Source organism: Phyllostomus discolor, chromosome 4 (genome assembly GCF_004126475.2).
Source record: "Phyllostomus discolor isolate MPI-MPIP mPhyDis1 chromosome 4, mPhyDis1.pri.v3, whole genome shotgun sequence".
NCBI lineage: Eukaryota > Metazoa > Chordata > Mammalia > Chiroptera > Phyllostomidae > Phyllostomus > Phyllostomus discolor.
This window is the reverse complement of record NC_040906.2, coordinates 123,889,163-123,904,679: the sequence shown is the minus strand read 5'-3', so window position 1 is coordinate 123,904,679 and position 15,517 is coordinate 123,889,163. Positions and strand designations below refer to the sequence as shown.

Sequence of the window (15,517 nt, the reverse complement as noted above, 5' to 3'; positions counted from 1 at the left end):
TTGCTCTTTCTGCTCATTTTCTTTATAGTGATAATCATTTATTTGCAGCTTTATTTAATGATTATCTTTCCTTTAAATTATAAAGTCCATTGAATGTGGGAGAGGGGGGTGGGCAGGGCAGGGGAGAGCAATGGAGGAAAAATGGGGACAGCTGTAATGGAACAACAATAAAAAGTTTTTTTTTAAATTGTAAGGGTATAGGGCCATGAGAGTACCGATGGTACGTACATTTTTATCGTGGTAAAAAATCATTTAGTTACCCACCCATCTTAACCATTTTAAGTATAATTTAGTAGTGTTAAGTAAACTTACATTGTTGTGAAACATATCCAGAAACTTCTCATCTTGCAGAACCTAAACTTTAGCCATAAAATAGTAACTCCTCTCCCCCCAGGCCCTGGTAACCACCATTCACTTTCTATATCTATAAATTTGGCTACTTTAGAAACATTATGAAAGTATAATCAGACAGCATTGTCCTTGGTGACTGGCTCATTTCGCTCAGCACAACGTCCTCAAGGTTCATCCATGTGGCAGGATTTCCTTTCTTTTTAGGGTTGCATAGTATTTCACTGTATATCTGTTACTGCATTTGTATGTTTATTAATCTGTCAATGGGTATTTATGTTGCTTCTGTTTCTTGGCCACTGTGAATAATACTGCAGTAAATACAGGTATGTAACTTTCTCTGACACCTGGCTTTTAATTCTTTTGGATATATACCTGGGAGTGGGATTGCTACATCATATGGTAGTTCTATTTTTAATTTTTTAAAACTGCCATACTGTTTTCCAAAGACAGTGTGCATTTTTGTTACTAATGAATACCATACCCTATATTTAATATAATGAGTGGGCATATAGTAGACCTTCAAATGTTGCTTGAATGTATGACTGATGACAAGAGGGACTTGGGGGCAATGAGAGGCCCAGGCCTCTCCACCATGGCTTCTCTTGGCTAAGGCCTGATTGCAACCATCAGAAGCTCTGATACAGAGGCGTGTCCATCCTTTGCTATGGGCCTGAGACAGAATAAATATAAAGAAAAAAACCCAAAATACTAGTGGTTGTCATGTGAAGATCTTTTTATTAAAATCTCAAATTCCATTGCTTTTTATTCACCTTGTTATTTACTCTTTTCCTCTATTTAATTTCCAAATTTCTCCTAAAAGAAAAAGGAGAAAAGAGAAGCAGAAATCCCAATCTCAGTGGAGAAATCTCCCCAAGGTCCTGAGGTAGCAGGGTATGACAGGAGCTATAGGTCTCATTCCTGGCTCAGGCGGCCTAGAAATGACCAAGGAGGGGTACTCCCTCATGGACAATGTCGTGGATCGTCAACAATGCTCTGGAGAATGGCTGCCACCTCCTGGTGTTGAGTGTAACTGCCTCGGGCCAGCTGGACCAGGACTGCCATGTGGGCATTGTGCTGGTCTAGGTGGCCCTGTAGCTGGGCCACTGATTTCTGGGTCAATTTGCTGACCAGCCACCTGCTCTTTGCCATTTCAGCTGCAATAATGGCAGTAGGAGTGTGGGGGCCCCTGAGAGTCCTGGCATTGGGCTGAAACAGCACGCTCAGTCTGCCCATGCTCCAGGGGGCACTGCAGACACCCCTGGAGTGTTTGGGGCTAATGATGGAGTCTATCTCTGAGGCTGGTTTCTCTTTGGAGATTCTGGCCTCCTCTGGACTTTTGTTGGAGAAGAAAGAGCAAATTCTAGCTGCTCTTCTGATCCTATTCTTTCCAGGCCCCAGAATTAAGACTGGAAAAATTTACCATGAGGGCCAGTTATCAACTATATTTCAGGCAAGAGCCAGTATAAGCCAGTGGAAGGATCACTGGGCTTGGGTTCTAGTGTCAGTCTTAGCATTAACTGGCAGTGTTACCTTCTTCAAATTACTTTCCTCTGGATTAGTTTCCTTAGGTGCAAAATGCAAAGGTTGAAGACAATTTCCAGCTGTCCCTTCCAGCTTACATATGCTGACTCTAAAATCTGTAATGAAACCATGCTTTTTTACATTTTCAGGAATTTTGAGGGGTCCTGATCTTGGTTTTATCATTTATGACTTCCTTCTCCACCCAATTCCATGGCATCAAGGCTTTGGTAGGGCACATTTGGCCACTTACCTGTCCCAGGTCCTTGGACTCCCTGGCTAATGTCCATCTCAATTGTCTTGTCGACTTGGGTACCAGCTGGGCTTTCAGGAATGAGGTCACTGGACAGCTCTAATGCTTCCACTTCCAGCTTAAAATGATACTCTGTCTCCATCTCCATCTCTGGTTCTGGTGCCTCCTACTGCTGCTTCTGCTGGGGAGAGTAACCTTCTGCTCATCCACACACGGCTGGGTCTGCTCCCTCAGGTGGTCTGGGCTGCTGCCACCCATGACCTGCTCTGTAGAAGGGGCAGCCCTTGGCAGAAGCTTTTTTTAGAGTGCAGGATGACCATGCGGACATTCTTACAGGCCACATTGTGGGTCTTGAACTTGGTTCAACACTGGTATGCATGTCAGACACATCCCTGCTCCTGAAGGCATTTGGCCACACCATCATAGGCTGCAGTGTTGTGGTGAACTGTCTTCAGGCACCTCTTGATGGCAGGTTTCTCCATGGTGACGAGCAGGTGCTGGATCTCTGCTGGAGCCCAGTGGGCCCAAGGTGGATTCTGCTGTGGTGCCTGGGATGGTCCCGGGGGCTTCTGGCCTGGGAGCATGAGGGCTGAGGCCATCAGTGCAAGTTCTGGACTGGTCCTGTCAAAGACAAACAGCACTGGACACTTGTTAAGGTGGCAAGACAGATTTTATTCGGATTATCGCAGTAGGGAAGAGAGACTCCAATGTCAAGTGAACTCAGCACCAACTAAGGCAAAGGTGACTAAGGTTTTTTAAGGGGTTAAAGGGAGTTAGAACTTTTAGAGATAACTAAGAAGGTCTATAAGAAAGTGAAAAGGAGAGAACAAAAAGGGGCTAGGAGACTTTGGGGATCTAAAAAGGGGCAAAGAAGAGATGGGAAATTGCTGGGGTCACCTTTAGGGACACAGCTTAATGCAGGAGGAAGCCTGGCTAAAGTTTAGTCACATCTGCCGGCACGATGTTTGGGCAAGTCCTTTGTGCCAAGTGGGAGCTACCAATCCACAGTTGCCTCCTGGTGCCTAGTCTCCCTATTAGAGCAGCCTGGAAAATATAGGCCAGTAAGACTGGGATTCCTTTTCTTCCTTCATACCCCTGTGAGCGACAGGAGGGTCAGGGTGGACTACATGTAGGCAAGGTTAACATGGATGGCACTGTAGTCTGTTTTCACTTCTAGTGCAGAGAGTGTCTGGAATGGCAACAGCTGAGGGACAATGTTATTGAAGAAAGGATTCCCAGAGAAGCCCCACCACTGCAGAATTTTCTATGGCCACTGCTTTTGTGATCCTTTAGCTGCTGGAAATTATCAGTGGTGTGCTGGGTACAACAGATGATGCTGTGGAGGTTCCAAGATAGTAGAACTTGCTAATGTCATAGGTCCTTGTGCTCTGCCCTGTTTTGCTCAGATTAGAGTTTACGGAAGGGGCAGGGTCAGCACCAGGGAACTGTAGGGGTCGTCTACCCCAGCTGACCCACCAGAGACCACAGACCTGCCCAGAATTCAACAAGACTGGCTATCAGTTTCCTTGGCCACCCCAATCTGTGACAGGAAGAGGTAAATATACACCCGTTGCCTTGCCCGTCTTGAGGCAGTCAACTTCTTCTAAGTAGGCCACAGGTGGCTTTGCCCACTCATGTCTGTCTCATCAAGTATGCAAATGCCTGAGCTTCAAGTAGACTCCTTGCCTACTTGCTTCCACTTTGGCTTGGGTCCAGAATAGCTCGCTGCTAAAGGGCCAGCAGATCTACACTGGGTGTCCAATGAGCAAGCACACTCAAGGTGGGGCCAGTGACCCTCTAACAGACTGTTTGCATATACGTCTTCATTGGAAAATCCCTTCAATGGCAACCAAGCAGACTAGACCAGTTCCCACAACACAGTTAACAGAAACATCTTGTGTGGCCAGATTGCTGTCTCTGTTAAGATAGTACCACCCACAAGCTGTAAGTACCTGCTGGTTTCTCTTGAAAAGAGAGGGTTGTTATTAGACCAGGGCTGGCTTCGGAAAGCCAAGACTGGGTGTGAGAAGGTGACTGGGGGCCCCACACTTCAGACTGGGACACAGGGGAGGAAGGAAATGAATACTAGGTGTGAGGAACTGCCTGACACATCCCTCTCCTCTATCCTCTTGACAATAGCTCCCTGCCACAGCTCCCATAAAGTGAAAACATCAGGTTCAGGATTCTTGGCCTGCTGCCCCAAAAGCTCCCATTTCCAGACACAGCCCCCAGCCTACCTTCCTTGTCCTCCTGACAAAGCACTCTGTGAAGCCTAGAAGCTGGTTTGAGTGTCCCAGCTTACAGATGGTGATAGAAAAGGCTTAAAGTTTCAAATTGTGAGAGCTTGGAAGAAGATCCAAGAAGGGGGTAAAGCAAAAGAGAAAGGCTTAGAGGGCTTAAGTGAGACGCCAGGAAATCGCTTAAGATCTAAAGTTGTGTATTCAACGTTAATTCAAAGATGTTCATTAAGGCTTACTCTCTGTCAGGTCTTGTGCTAAGCATTCAAGGTAAGAAGTGCAGTAAGACATGGTCCAGTGGGGGAGACAGATTTGTAAACAGTAATTGCAGTACAATAAAAGGAACAACAGAAAGACATCAAAGAGATGGGGTCATCCCATCCCACTTTCCTACAGGGATATGTTGGGGGTGAGCAAGGTCAATTGGTAGTCCTCTACCATAACTCCTTCTCCTTCTCTCCCTCTCTCTTCTCCCCGTTTTCTTTCTCCTCCACAGCTGTCCAGTGGTACCCAAAGCATTCACTTGCCTCACAAACAGAGCACATAGTTAAATGAGTTGTTGACGCCTGTCCTAAGGAAACAGAACTTCCCAGTGGAACTGGGCTGTCCAGGTCCTTAGTCTCCTGCTGTGAAGAGGACTCATTATGTTAGATTATTGTTTTGTCGACTGAGGTTTCCTAAATGACAAGAAATCAAGTTCAAGTTCTAAGAGCTAAACTAGTCAGATAGAAATAGTCCAACACATAGAAAAGAGGAAAGTATCTGGCTGGATGGTTTGGCCTAATGTGTTTGTTTTGAATTTGAATTTTCATATATAAAATAGTTTGAAACTCTTACCAGTTTCAAATGATATAGTTTGAAACCCAAGCACCTGCCACTCACATTTTATGTTAACATTTTGTCATGTTTGCTTCAAATTGTTAAAAAAATATTTATATTCATGATAGATTTATTCCCCCTACCTTTGCCCCTCCTCCAGAAGAAATCACTAATAAGTTGGGTTGCATCATTCATTCCCATGCATATTGTTATTGTTGATATAGTTGTGTGTTTTTAAAGAAGGGAACAATGTAAGTTTCAAAACTTTATGTAACAGATTTAATACTGTGCATATTTTTTGTTATCTGATTTTTTTCACTTAGTATTCTCTTGATATATGAGGCTACATGAAATTTCAGTATTCCACTGTAAAAATAAACCAGTGTGTTTCTTATTTCTTTCTGTCATATTTCTTATACCTTCTACTTAACATGCTTTTCTGTGATGTTTTTTTATCATCTCTTTTCCTGTTGTCTTCTGTGTAGTGATGGTATTTTCTTCTTTTCTTTCTACTACTTTGGAAATGATACATCTATTTCAGTTTTCTGGTCTTTATCCTTAAATCGTTTCCTTAAATCATTTATCCTTAAATATCTGCCTCCAAAATGTCTGTTTTCCTTCTGAATAAACAAAGACCTTAGAATATTTAACTTCAATCTGCTCTACACATTTGTCGTTTTATTGTTTAAAGCTGTGCTGTTTAATATGGTCATCACTAGCCACATGTGGCTACTTAATTAATGTTACATTTAATTTAAAATTCATTTTATTGGTTGCATAGTCACATTTCAAATGCTAAATAGCCACATGTGGCTAATGACTCCCATACCGGACAGAGTAGATATAGAAAATGTCCATCATTGTAGAGAGTTCTGTTAGGCAAAACTAGTTATTCTCATTTAGTTTTTACCTTCCTCCAAGTTAGTTATTTTTTATTATTAATAATATTGCTTTTTAGAGTCAACACTTTAGGTTTACCTTCTGTGTTTACCAATTTCTTTGCTCACCAGTGTTTACTCCTTACTTCTGTACTTAGTTTCTTTTTTCCTGTAATGTATGCCTTAGGAATCTACTATGAACTGAATTGTGTCCCCCTCAAATTCATATGTTGAAGTCCTAGTGTAACAGGGTGCAGCCAAGAGGGTAGCCTCAAATAGGGATCTGTAATAAGATCCAGAAGAGCCTGGAGATAATTGGCTCCACACCACAGGGCCACACCTGCCCAGAATCTGGCAGCTGTAGCCAATTGTGAGAGGAGCCGGAAATGGGGCTTCAGAGGAAGATTGGCGCCGGGATTTAAACGGAGATGCAGGAGCCATTGCGGGGGAGAGTCATGCGCAGTCCTGCAAGAGAGAACCCCACAGCTTTGGCAGAGTGAAGACTCCCTTGGCCCTGAGAGGAGAAGGAGAAGCACGCGGACTTGATGGAGTGTAGACTCCTGCAGCCCTGAGAAGAGAACCACGCGGCCTGGCAGAGTGGGGCCCCCACAGCTTTAGAAGGGGGAACCACCACCTGGTTTTAGCAGAGATCCCGGTGACTCAGCCGAGGGTGCCGGGAACCCAGGGAGGTCTCCCAGTCGAGAGGGAGTACTAACTGAGAAGAACCAGAGGACTACCTAAGCCATGGACTTCTATTTCCTTCCCTGAGATACAGTACTCTGGACTGGGCAAAGGGGGAAGGAAGGAAGGACTGTGTGTTTGTGGGTGTTTTAATGGACTTTGGGATTTTGGTGAAGACATTAGGTCACTACTTTAAGTTTGTATATAGCATTAAATAAATGTTTCCTTTCCTTTTCACAAATGTCTGGCATTGAGAGACGTCTTTCCTCTGGCGGCGGACATAACGGACCCGGGGCCTTCTTTCAATAATAGTATATCGTCCCAGGACCCCCTTGTTGTGTGTTCTGTAACACTAGCCCTCAGTGATGGTGGTTGCATTTGGAGATAATCTTTCAGAGGTAGTTAAAGTTAAGTGAGGTCATGAGGGTGGGGCCATAATACAATATGTGTTATTTGAAGATGAAGAGATCTCTCTCTCTCTTTCTCTCTCTCTCCTCTCCTCCCCACTCCTCTTTCTCTCTGCATGTCATCAAAGGAAAGGCCACTTGAGGACTCATCAAGAAGGTGGATGGACATTTGCAAACCAGGAGAGCTCTCACCAGAAACTGAACTGTGCCAGATCTTGACCTGGGACTTCCAGCCTCCGTAACTGAGAAACAAATTTATTGTTTAAGCCACTCAACCTGCAGTACTTTATGATGGCAGCCCTAGCAGACATATAGTCCATTCAACAGAGATCTGGAGTGTCATTCTGAAAGTCTTCTATTTAGCCCTAACTCTTTAATAGCAAAGCATATAATTCTGGGTTGCCAGTTATTTTCTTGGGCCCTTTGAAAATATTATTCACTATTTTCTGGCCTTTGTTGTTACAAGTGAAAAATCAGCTGTCAGTCTAAACTTTTGTTCCTCTTTTCTTTTGGATTGATTTTAACAATTTCCCCATATTTCTGGTACCCTGAGTTTCACTGTAGTGTGCAGTGAAGGTTTAACTTTAAGTCAAGGTTTAATTTTATATTCCTTGCCCAAGATTCATTATGATTCTTTTTTTTAAAGATTTTTTTGTATTTTTTAAAAGACTTTATTTGTTTATTTTTAGAGAGGGAAGGGAGGGAGAAAGAGAGAGAGAGAGAGAGACATCAATGTTTGGTTGCTGGGGGCCATGGCCTGCAACCCAGGCATGTGCCTTGACTGGGAATCGAACTTGCGATGCTTTGGTTCGCAGCCTGCACTCTGTCCACTGAGCTACGCCAGCCAGGGCTCATTATGATTCTTTATTCTGAAGATTCTTATCTTTGATCAATTCTGAACATTTTCAGCTATTATTTCTTTTGTTTCCTTCATTTTTTAAATCCATCTGGAATTTCCATTTTCATTTTATCATTCATTCCTCTTAACTTCTCTTTACGTTTTTCATTTCCCCCATTCTGCTGCATTGTGGCACTTTTCTCAGTTCCATCTTCTAGTTTACTAGTTCTCTTTTCAGATGTTACCTATCCTGCTTTTAACCAGTCCATTAATTTACCCTTTCAAAAACTGAATTCTTTGCCCTGGCTGATGTGGCTCGGTTGACTGGACATCACCCCGCAAAGCAAAAGGTTGCTGGTTCCACTCCCATTCGGGGCATTGCCTGGCTTGTGCATTCAGTTCCTGGTCGGGGCATGTATGAGAGGCAAGTGATTAAGATTTCTTTCCTTCTCTTTCTCCCTCCCTTCCCCTCTCTCTCTCAATGGAAAAAAGAAAAAAGGAAAAGAACCACCCCAAAACTATTCTTTAATTCTAAAAGTTTGATTTGCTCAAATCTACCTTTGTTTCAGGATCTTGTGTCCTGAGTATTTTTTTACCTTTTAAAGAAAAAAAAACCACAAAACCCTCTTTACTTACTTTAAATATATTGATATTGGGATCTACCTGAATTTCTCAGGACTTCGGTTGTCTAGATATGAAACGAGGCTTTATCTAACATGGCCTCTAAGATGACTTGAGCACTAACATTCTATCATGCACTATGATATATTTTTTAATGAACACAATTGGCTGACTTTCCATTTCCAATTAATGAAGGTGGCATTGGAGCATGGCAGTGAATAAAGAATGGTTATTTTAAAAGCCACCTTCCTCAGATCTCCAGGGCTCTAAGCCAACACCTTCTGTGTTTTGTTTTTTTTTTAATATATCCCCTTCCTGTATCAGCAAAGAGAGAAGCAGATGGCTAACCAGATGAACACAGGCCAGGAAAAATATCCATCTGGGTTTGGTTTTTGGATGCTTATCAAAGAATCCAGTAAAAGAGTAGGGAGAAGGGGTAAAAACTAAACCTCGGCTAGTCAGATTTTTGTTTTGATCTTTCTAGCACTTAAAATACAAAATTAGAGTGTTCATGGGTTTTCTATATTCTCTAAAAAACAACAGCATATTGGAGGGCTGAAAGAAGGATAATAAAGGCTTGTATTTCATTTTATCTAAATGTTCCCACAACTGAGCTAGAAGGATGTAGGAAGACTCTGACATGAACTGTGGGAATGAGCTGGAGTGGGGAATGGAGAAGGTGATCTTAGTATATTCCTATAAACGGCAAGTGAGTGATCAATACAACCATTTCTGGGGTTTGTATCCCAAGGTGCCTCACAAGCATCTTTTAAATTCTGTTTTATGTTGCTAAATGTTCAGTGAGTAGAGGATGCAATGAGATTCAGTTTTCTGAGACCCTGGCTTTTGGTCTATCAAACTAATTGTGCATGCTGTGGACAGAACCATAGTTTCTTAGTCAAATGGCACAGGGTCAGTTAAAATTAATATTCAGTCTCTTTCAGAGAGCACTGGCTCTCTCCCAACCATGCCAGCTGACCAGATGTAACCATCATGCTTTTTCTGACTTATTTTCTTTGCTTAGAATTCTAGAATAAACCTGTTTGACTGAAGTATACAATTTACATACTTTGCTTTAATGAGGTATAGTTGTTATATACACTTTGTTTTAAAGTTTAATAAAACTATAATTTTCCCTCCTTTTCTATACTTTCCTAGACAAAGTTTCAGAACTAAATGTTCAAGTTACTGTATATTCTCCTGAGAGACTTGGTTATGTCTTAAATTTCTTTTCCTGTGTTGTCTTGACGGCAAAACAATTGTTCATTCTAAATTAATATCTTAATAAAGATAATTAACATTTACATGCATTTTGCAAGCCCCTGAGGCATGGTGTGTGAGGCGCATGCATTTATTTGACACGTACATGTGTAATTTCTGTTCCTCTCTCTCCCTCATCCTGATTTCCATCCAAAGAGCCTTAGATCTGTCCATTTTTCCTCTGAAATGTCTATCTCATTCTTTTCTTTTTGTCTTTTCTCTGAACACCTCTTCAGACCTCTTTTCTTTTTTAAATAACCCCTTATACATATCCTCCAGCCAGATTAATCTTCCTAAAGCACAATTGATACAGTCTCTCCTTTGCTCACAAGTTGTCAATGACCCTCTTTTGCCTCCTGCATCAAGCACAGTCTTCTTCCTCTGCTCTTCAGTGTCCTCTACAGTCAGGCCCAGTACACCCGACTGCTTCCAGTCCTACCCTGCACTGACCTCTTAGGCTGACCCTTCATCCTAGCTACCTTAGTCTCCCAAGGATTTGGTCATTGTTGCCTTTACATTTTGCTTTCAATGTCATTGCTGACCCATCTCCCTAGAAGAAACACTACACACCTCACATCGAATACTACCCCCTCTCTTTAGCTTTACCTCATCACCCCTGTGTAAGTTCACACCTGCCATTTTTACTGCACATGGCACTTTGGACCATGCCTACACACAGGTTGCTTTTTCTCAGGGCTATTTCTGCTTGTACCTTGTTTTCCATGTTAGATTGTAAACTTTTGATCTTTGTACTTCCCCTATGACCTAAATAAAAATGCCCACAGCATTATTTATAGTGTGAGTACATATAGCATCTCAAAGCCCTGTTGTTTGAATAATGACAGGCATTTAAAGTATTTTGAAACTTCAAAATGATGACACACAGTTTACTTGAAGGGTAACATAGAATAAGAACTGATTGTAAATAGTGTCTGATGTACTGTCTCATACACAACTCACACATAATTGATCAATTGAATGAATACACAAATGTTCCAGGAGACACACAGATGCTAGCCTATCTGTAAATCAGCAGAAGGTATTCATCATGTCCAGAGAAATGTCTCTTTACACCTAAAAAGTAAAATGAGAAAGAAAAACTACAATGCACTAAGAATACAACAGACTGTCTTTTTAAAAGTTGATTAAAGTATTTTAAAATATACAGTATAAAATATAGAATGTTTCACTTAACATTTAAGTATATCCTACTGAATCTTAAATAGTCATTTGTTTTTAAATGCTATTCAACATAGCCATATATATAGACCTGGGTTCAAATCCTGCCTCTGTCCCTTATTGGTGTAGGATTCTGTAATATTTTAAATGTTTGTTTCCTTACCTGTAAGATGAGGATTAAAAATAACCACATCACAAGGTATTAGAAAGATTAAATGAGATCATGTGGTAATGTGCATAGCATAGTATCAGGTATATAGTACATGTTCAATAAATGGTTGCTATTATTTCAAGTTAAATCATAGCTACTCCAAGAGATAGATTTTCACACCCTAAAGCTGTGCTAGTATGGTTGCCACTAGCCACATATGATCAAATACTTGAAGTGTGTCCAGTCTGAAGACAGGTGAAGTATAAAAAACACACTAGATTTTTAAGAATTAGCACAAAAAGGTAAATATCTCATTAATACTTTTAAAATATTGATTACATGTTAAAATGACATTTTGGATATATTGGGTTAAATAAAATATATTATTAAATGAATTTAACATGTTTTTACTTTTTACAATGTAGGTACCAGAAAATTTTAAGTTATATATGTGACTTGCATTATATTTCTGCTGGGCAGCACTGATGTAGAGTGCCTGGTCAGGGGCAGAATTAGGTATACAGATGCGCAACTGATATTTGATTGGTTGATATGGCTACATCTTTTAATTTAATTGCATTGGCACATTATAGAGAATAAAATGACTATATTTTTAAAAATGCACTTATATCTAGACAGATTTACAGAATGAAGTTATTAGAGAATCTTACATACTGTATTCATATTCACTCAGCAAGTTTTGGGTAATTTCCACTGCAAATCTGTGGATCTAAGCACTGAAGCAAAATTCTCCAAACAGATTCTCAATGAAATTGTGCAACTAGGAATGGGGATGACTTTTCAGTGACTAAGAAACCTGATTGCTGAAATTAACATTGGCAAATGACAATGAATCACAGGTTGTTGGTAGACCCCAACTGTGTTGTCAAATTTAATGGAGAAATTAGAGTTACGGATATCTTTTGGTTTCCGGATTTTCCTGCTTTTTGTAACACATCTAACCTAAAGGCTTCTAGGAAACAAGAGATAGGAGCAGGTGCTATGGGACTCCCCTCTCTTTACAAGACACAGTGGCTAACTCCAGGGACCATTTGGTTTCCCATTAAGCATAAGTCAAATGCCTCCGATGATTTTCAACACCAGCAGAGTTGGACCAGACTACTGTGTGTACTGAGTGTACCGTGTGTACTGTGGCCCCCCCTATGAATGTATTATTCCTTTAGCCAGTTGGATTTACAGCAAACAAGGTCCTCAAAACAGTGTCTGCATTGGTTCTATTATCAAATTTGGTGGGAGTGGGAAGAGTAGCTTGAGTTTTGTTGTCTGAATTGTTCAAGGAATGTACCAGGCTGCTCCCCCCCTTTTTTCCCCAACATCGCTTGATCCCTCTCCAACCACTACCACCACCATTTATTTAGTGCTTACTACATGCCAGGAACATTTTTCAGTCTTTCATGTTATTAGCTCACTGAATACTCAAACCATTCTTTGAACTAGATATAACTTCTATCCTGATTTTATTTTTTTCATACGAAACTTTTTATGTTTTTCTTTATTTTTATTGCCCATACTATTACAGATGTTCCCATTTGCTTCCCCTTGTCCTTGCCCCCCTTCCCTCTGGCCATCACCACACTGTTGTCCTTGTCCATGGGTCAGGCATATATGTTCTTTGGCTAATCCCTTCACCTTCTTTCATCCAGTCCCTCCCACCCACCTCTCTTCTGACAGCTGTCAGTCTGTTCCATGTATCCATGCCTCTGCCTTTATATTTTTAAAGGTTAGAAAACTGAGGTAGAGAGTGATTAAGTAAGTTAAGAAAATCTGCTTGTCTTGGTGCTTATGACCCTACACTACAGCATCGGGAAGATTCTGACTTGTCCCTATCACAGAAGAGAACAATCTGCTTGGCCAGGGCAAGCCTGGGCCTGCAGGTTATTCCTTAAACTGCTCTGGCCTTAGAGAGGTAGTTTTTGACTTCCAAGCTTTTGTGGCCTTTGAACGTTAAAGGACTGTAATGGATTATGGTGCTTTCTTGAATGCTAAAAGCTAGTTATTAATTGTAGGGTATTTAGGGTATTGTTTGAAAAGTTCTGCAACATAGAATATTATTCATTGATTTCAATAAGGACATATATACATGCATATGTATATCATTTAGTAAGCATAAATGATATTTATTTAATAATACTTATTAAAAATTTTAAATTACATTATGCTTTTGGGTACTTCTTATTCCCCCAAGGATACAGAAAAGTAAAAGTACTACAGATGCAGCAATTTATTTTCCAGTCTTCCTGCAAACTTCTGCTCTCCAAGGAGCCCCCTAGTGTTTAGCTTTGGAGATTACTTAGCTCTGTCAAGGCCAAGAGTGGAGTGAAAATGGATACATACACAGGGAAAGCAAGAATGTGAACAAAAAAGAAAACCATAGATATACAACTTTATCAGATTACATATGCTTCTTTATTTTGAGTAAGAAGTAGGGGAGAACCTTTGGCTAAACTCAGCTAGACTCTGTATGAGATATGTGCAAATACGCCTAATTTTTTTAAAGCATCAATCTGATCAATTATTCTCTCTGCAATTTGAAGGAGCAGGAGGTAACAAAGGAAACATCCTTTCCCTGCTCAAACATCTCATGCCCCAATGTTAAGAAGAGAAAAACACCAATTAAATATCTGTATGTCCTTCATGACTGAAGATGATGATATTAAAAACCTGATAAATGGAATTGTCTCCAGGTCTCCAAGTTCGCCGTAGGTTCATGGAATGCTTGAGTGGGATAGATTACTAAGAATTTTTTCTAATTTCCTCATATTTTATATGAAGAAAATGAAGCCCAGAGAAGTGTGCTACATTCAAAGATTTGGTTTTCATACTTCCACTACTTTGGACTTTCCATTGCAAGTTACTTATTTTTCATTGAGCTAAGCTTCCTAGTTCTTTCAGTGTCAATTTCAAGTTTTTCCAGAGCAGAAAATATTGTCAGTATTGCCTTCAATATATCCATAATATGGCAGTTGTGATCAACTGATAAAGACATTCTTAAGTTATAAGTAATTATCCCTTACTATATAATTGCAAACAGAATCCTCATTTTGGATTTTTCTTTTTTTGGCCTGTTAAAGAAAAGCAAGCAGTCAGAGAAGACTGGTATTTTTTCTCTAAGGATAGATTTTCCTGCCCACCAGATGACACAATACCCTAATCTGCATAATAACTAAAAATACATATATGTACAAATAGATAGCATATTTATTTTGTTTAGGCAGATAATACTTAGAATACAGGCACAGTGAGTCTTGGAGACCTTAAAAAAGCTAATAACTAGTTGGCCAAAACTTCAGATATAGAATTAACAGATAGCTAGTATTGGTCAATCTGGTATTTTCATTTCCTGTTCCATAAAATTAAAAACATGCTGGGGCAATTGAGACTGTTCCTTAATGTGCATTGGGTGGTTACATGGGTTTATACATAATAAAGTCTCATTGAGCTATAGACTTAAGATTTGTGCATTTTGCTGTATATAACTCAAATGTAAAACTAAAAAATACTTAAAAGCTGTAAAAGACCAAAAACAAACAAAACTTGGAAATGCAACGGATCTTTTCTATTTAATTTCAGACTTGCTTTATCTTAATTACTGATCGGTATTTAAGAGTGTCTTGACACCTCCCCCCCTTTTTTTGTTTCTTCATGTGTTTATCTTTCACTGTTATTTTAAGAGACCCCGTGATCTTATAAGGCGAGAAAGCCTTTAACTTACCCGTTTGAAAGATGGTGTAGTAATTATGTCCAAAATTTTGTGTAACACATGAGGCCTTCTCTAGGGCTGCGGGGTAGACACCGAAAATTTCCTTCACTTCACGCTCCTCCGCGGCTTTATATTTTTACGGGGTATTTCAGGCAACGGTATTCTGTTACCAAATGGGTCGCTGAACTACAAAACCATACACAAAGGTGCTGATTCTATTCTCAATCTCAGATTCTCAAAATTCACTTTATTTCCCTGGAGGATGCTTCAGAAAGACATCCAGCACATTGGATTTGAATGTATATTTTAAAAACTATTTGCTTTTACGTTTTCATTTCCTTGCGTTATAAATCCCCATTCGCTGACGTTTAGTCTTCCAGTGCTACCGTCCGCCAGTTTGTTTCCGGTTCGGCAGTGACATTACAAGTGATTGAAAAACACCCTCCAAACATCCGGAAAAGGGGGAAGACTACGACTCCCAGAATGCACAGCTTCCAGTTCTCACCCGCCTTCTGCTCTTGGAGTAGGCTCAGCGAGCCTCCTTTCGGCCTCGTTGGTCAGCTTTCCCACCAGCGAGGGAGCAACAGGGAGGGGAGAAACACA

The 15,517-nt window shown here is 40.5% G+C and overlaps 1 long non-coding RNA gene across 1 annotated transcript; it reads right to left on the bottom strand.

Moving 5' to 3' along the window:
* Nucleotides 1-1,663: 1,663 nt before the first annotated feature.
* LOC118500212 lies at nucleotides 1,664-15,310 on the bottom strand. The gene is made up of 2 exons (XR_004902768.1): nucleotides 14,927-15,310; nucleotides 1,664-2,743 (listed from the first exon to the last, which is right to left on the bottom strand). It is a non-coding gene; the product is annotated as an uncharacterized LOC118500212 (long non-coding RNA).
* Nucleotides 15,311-15,517: the final 207 nt, after the last annotated feature.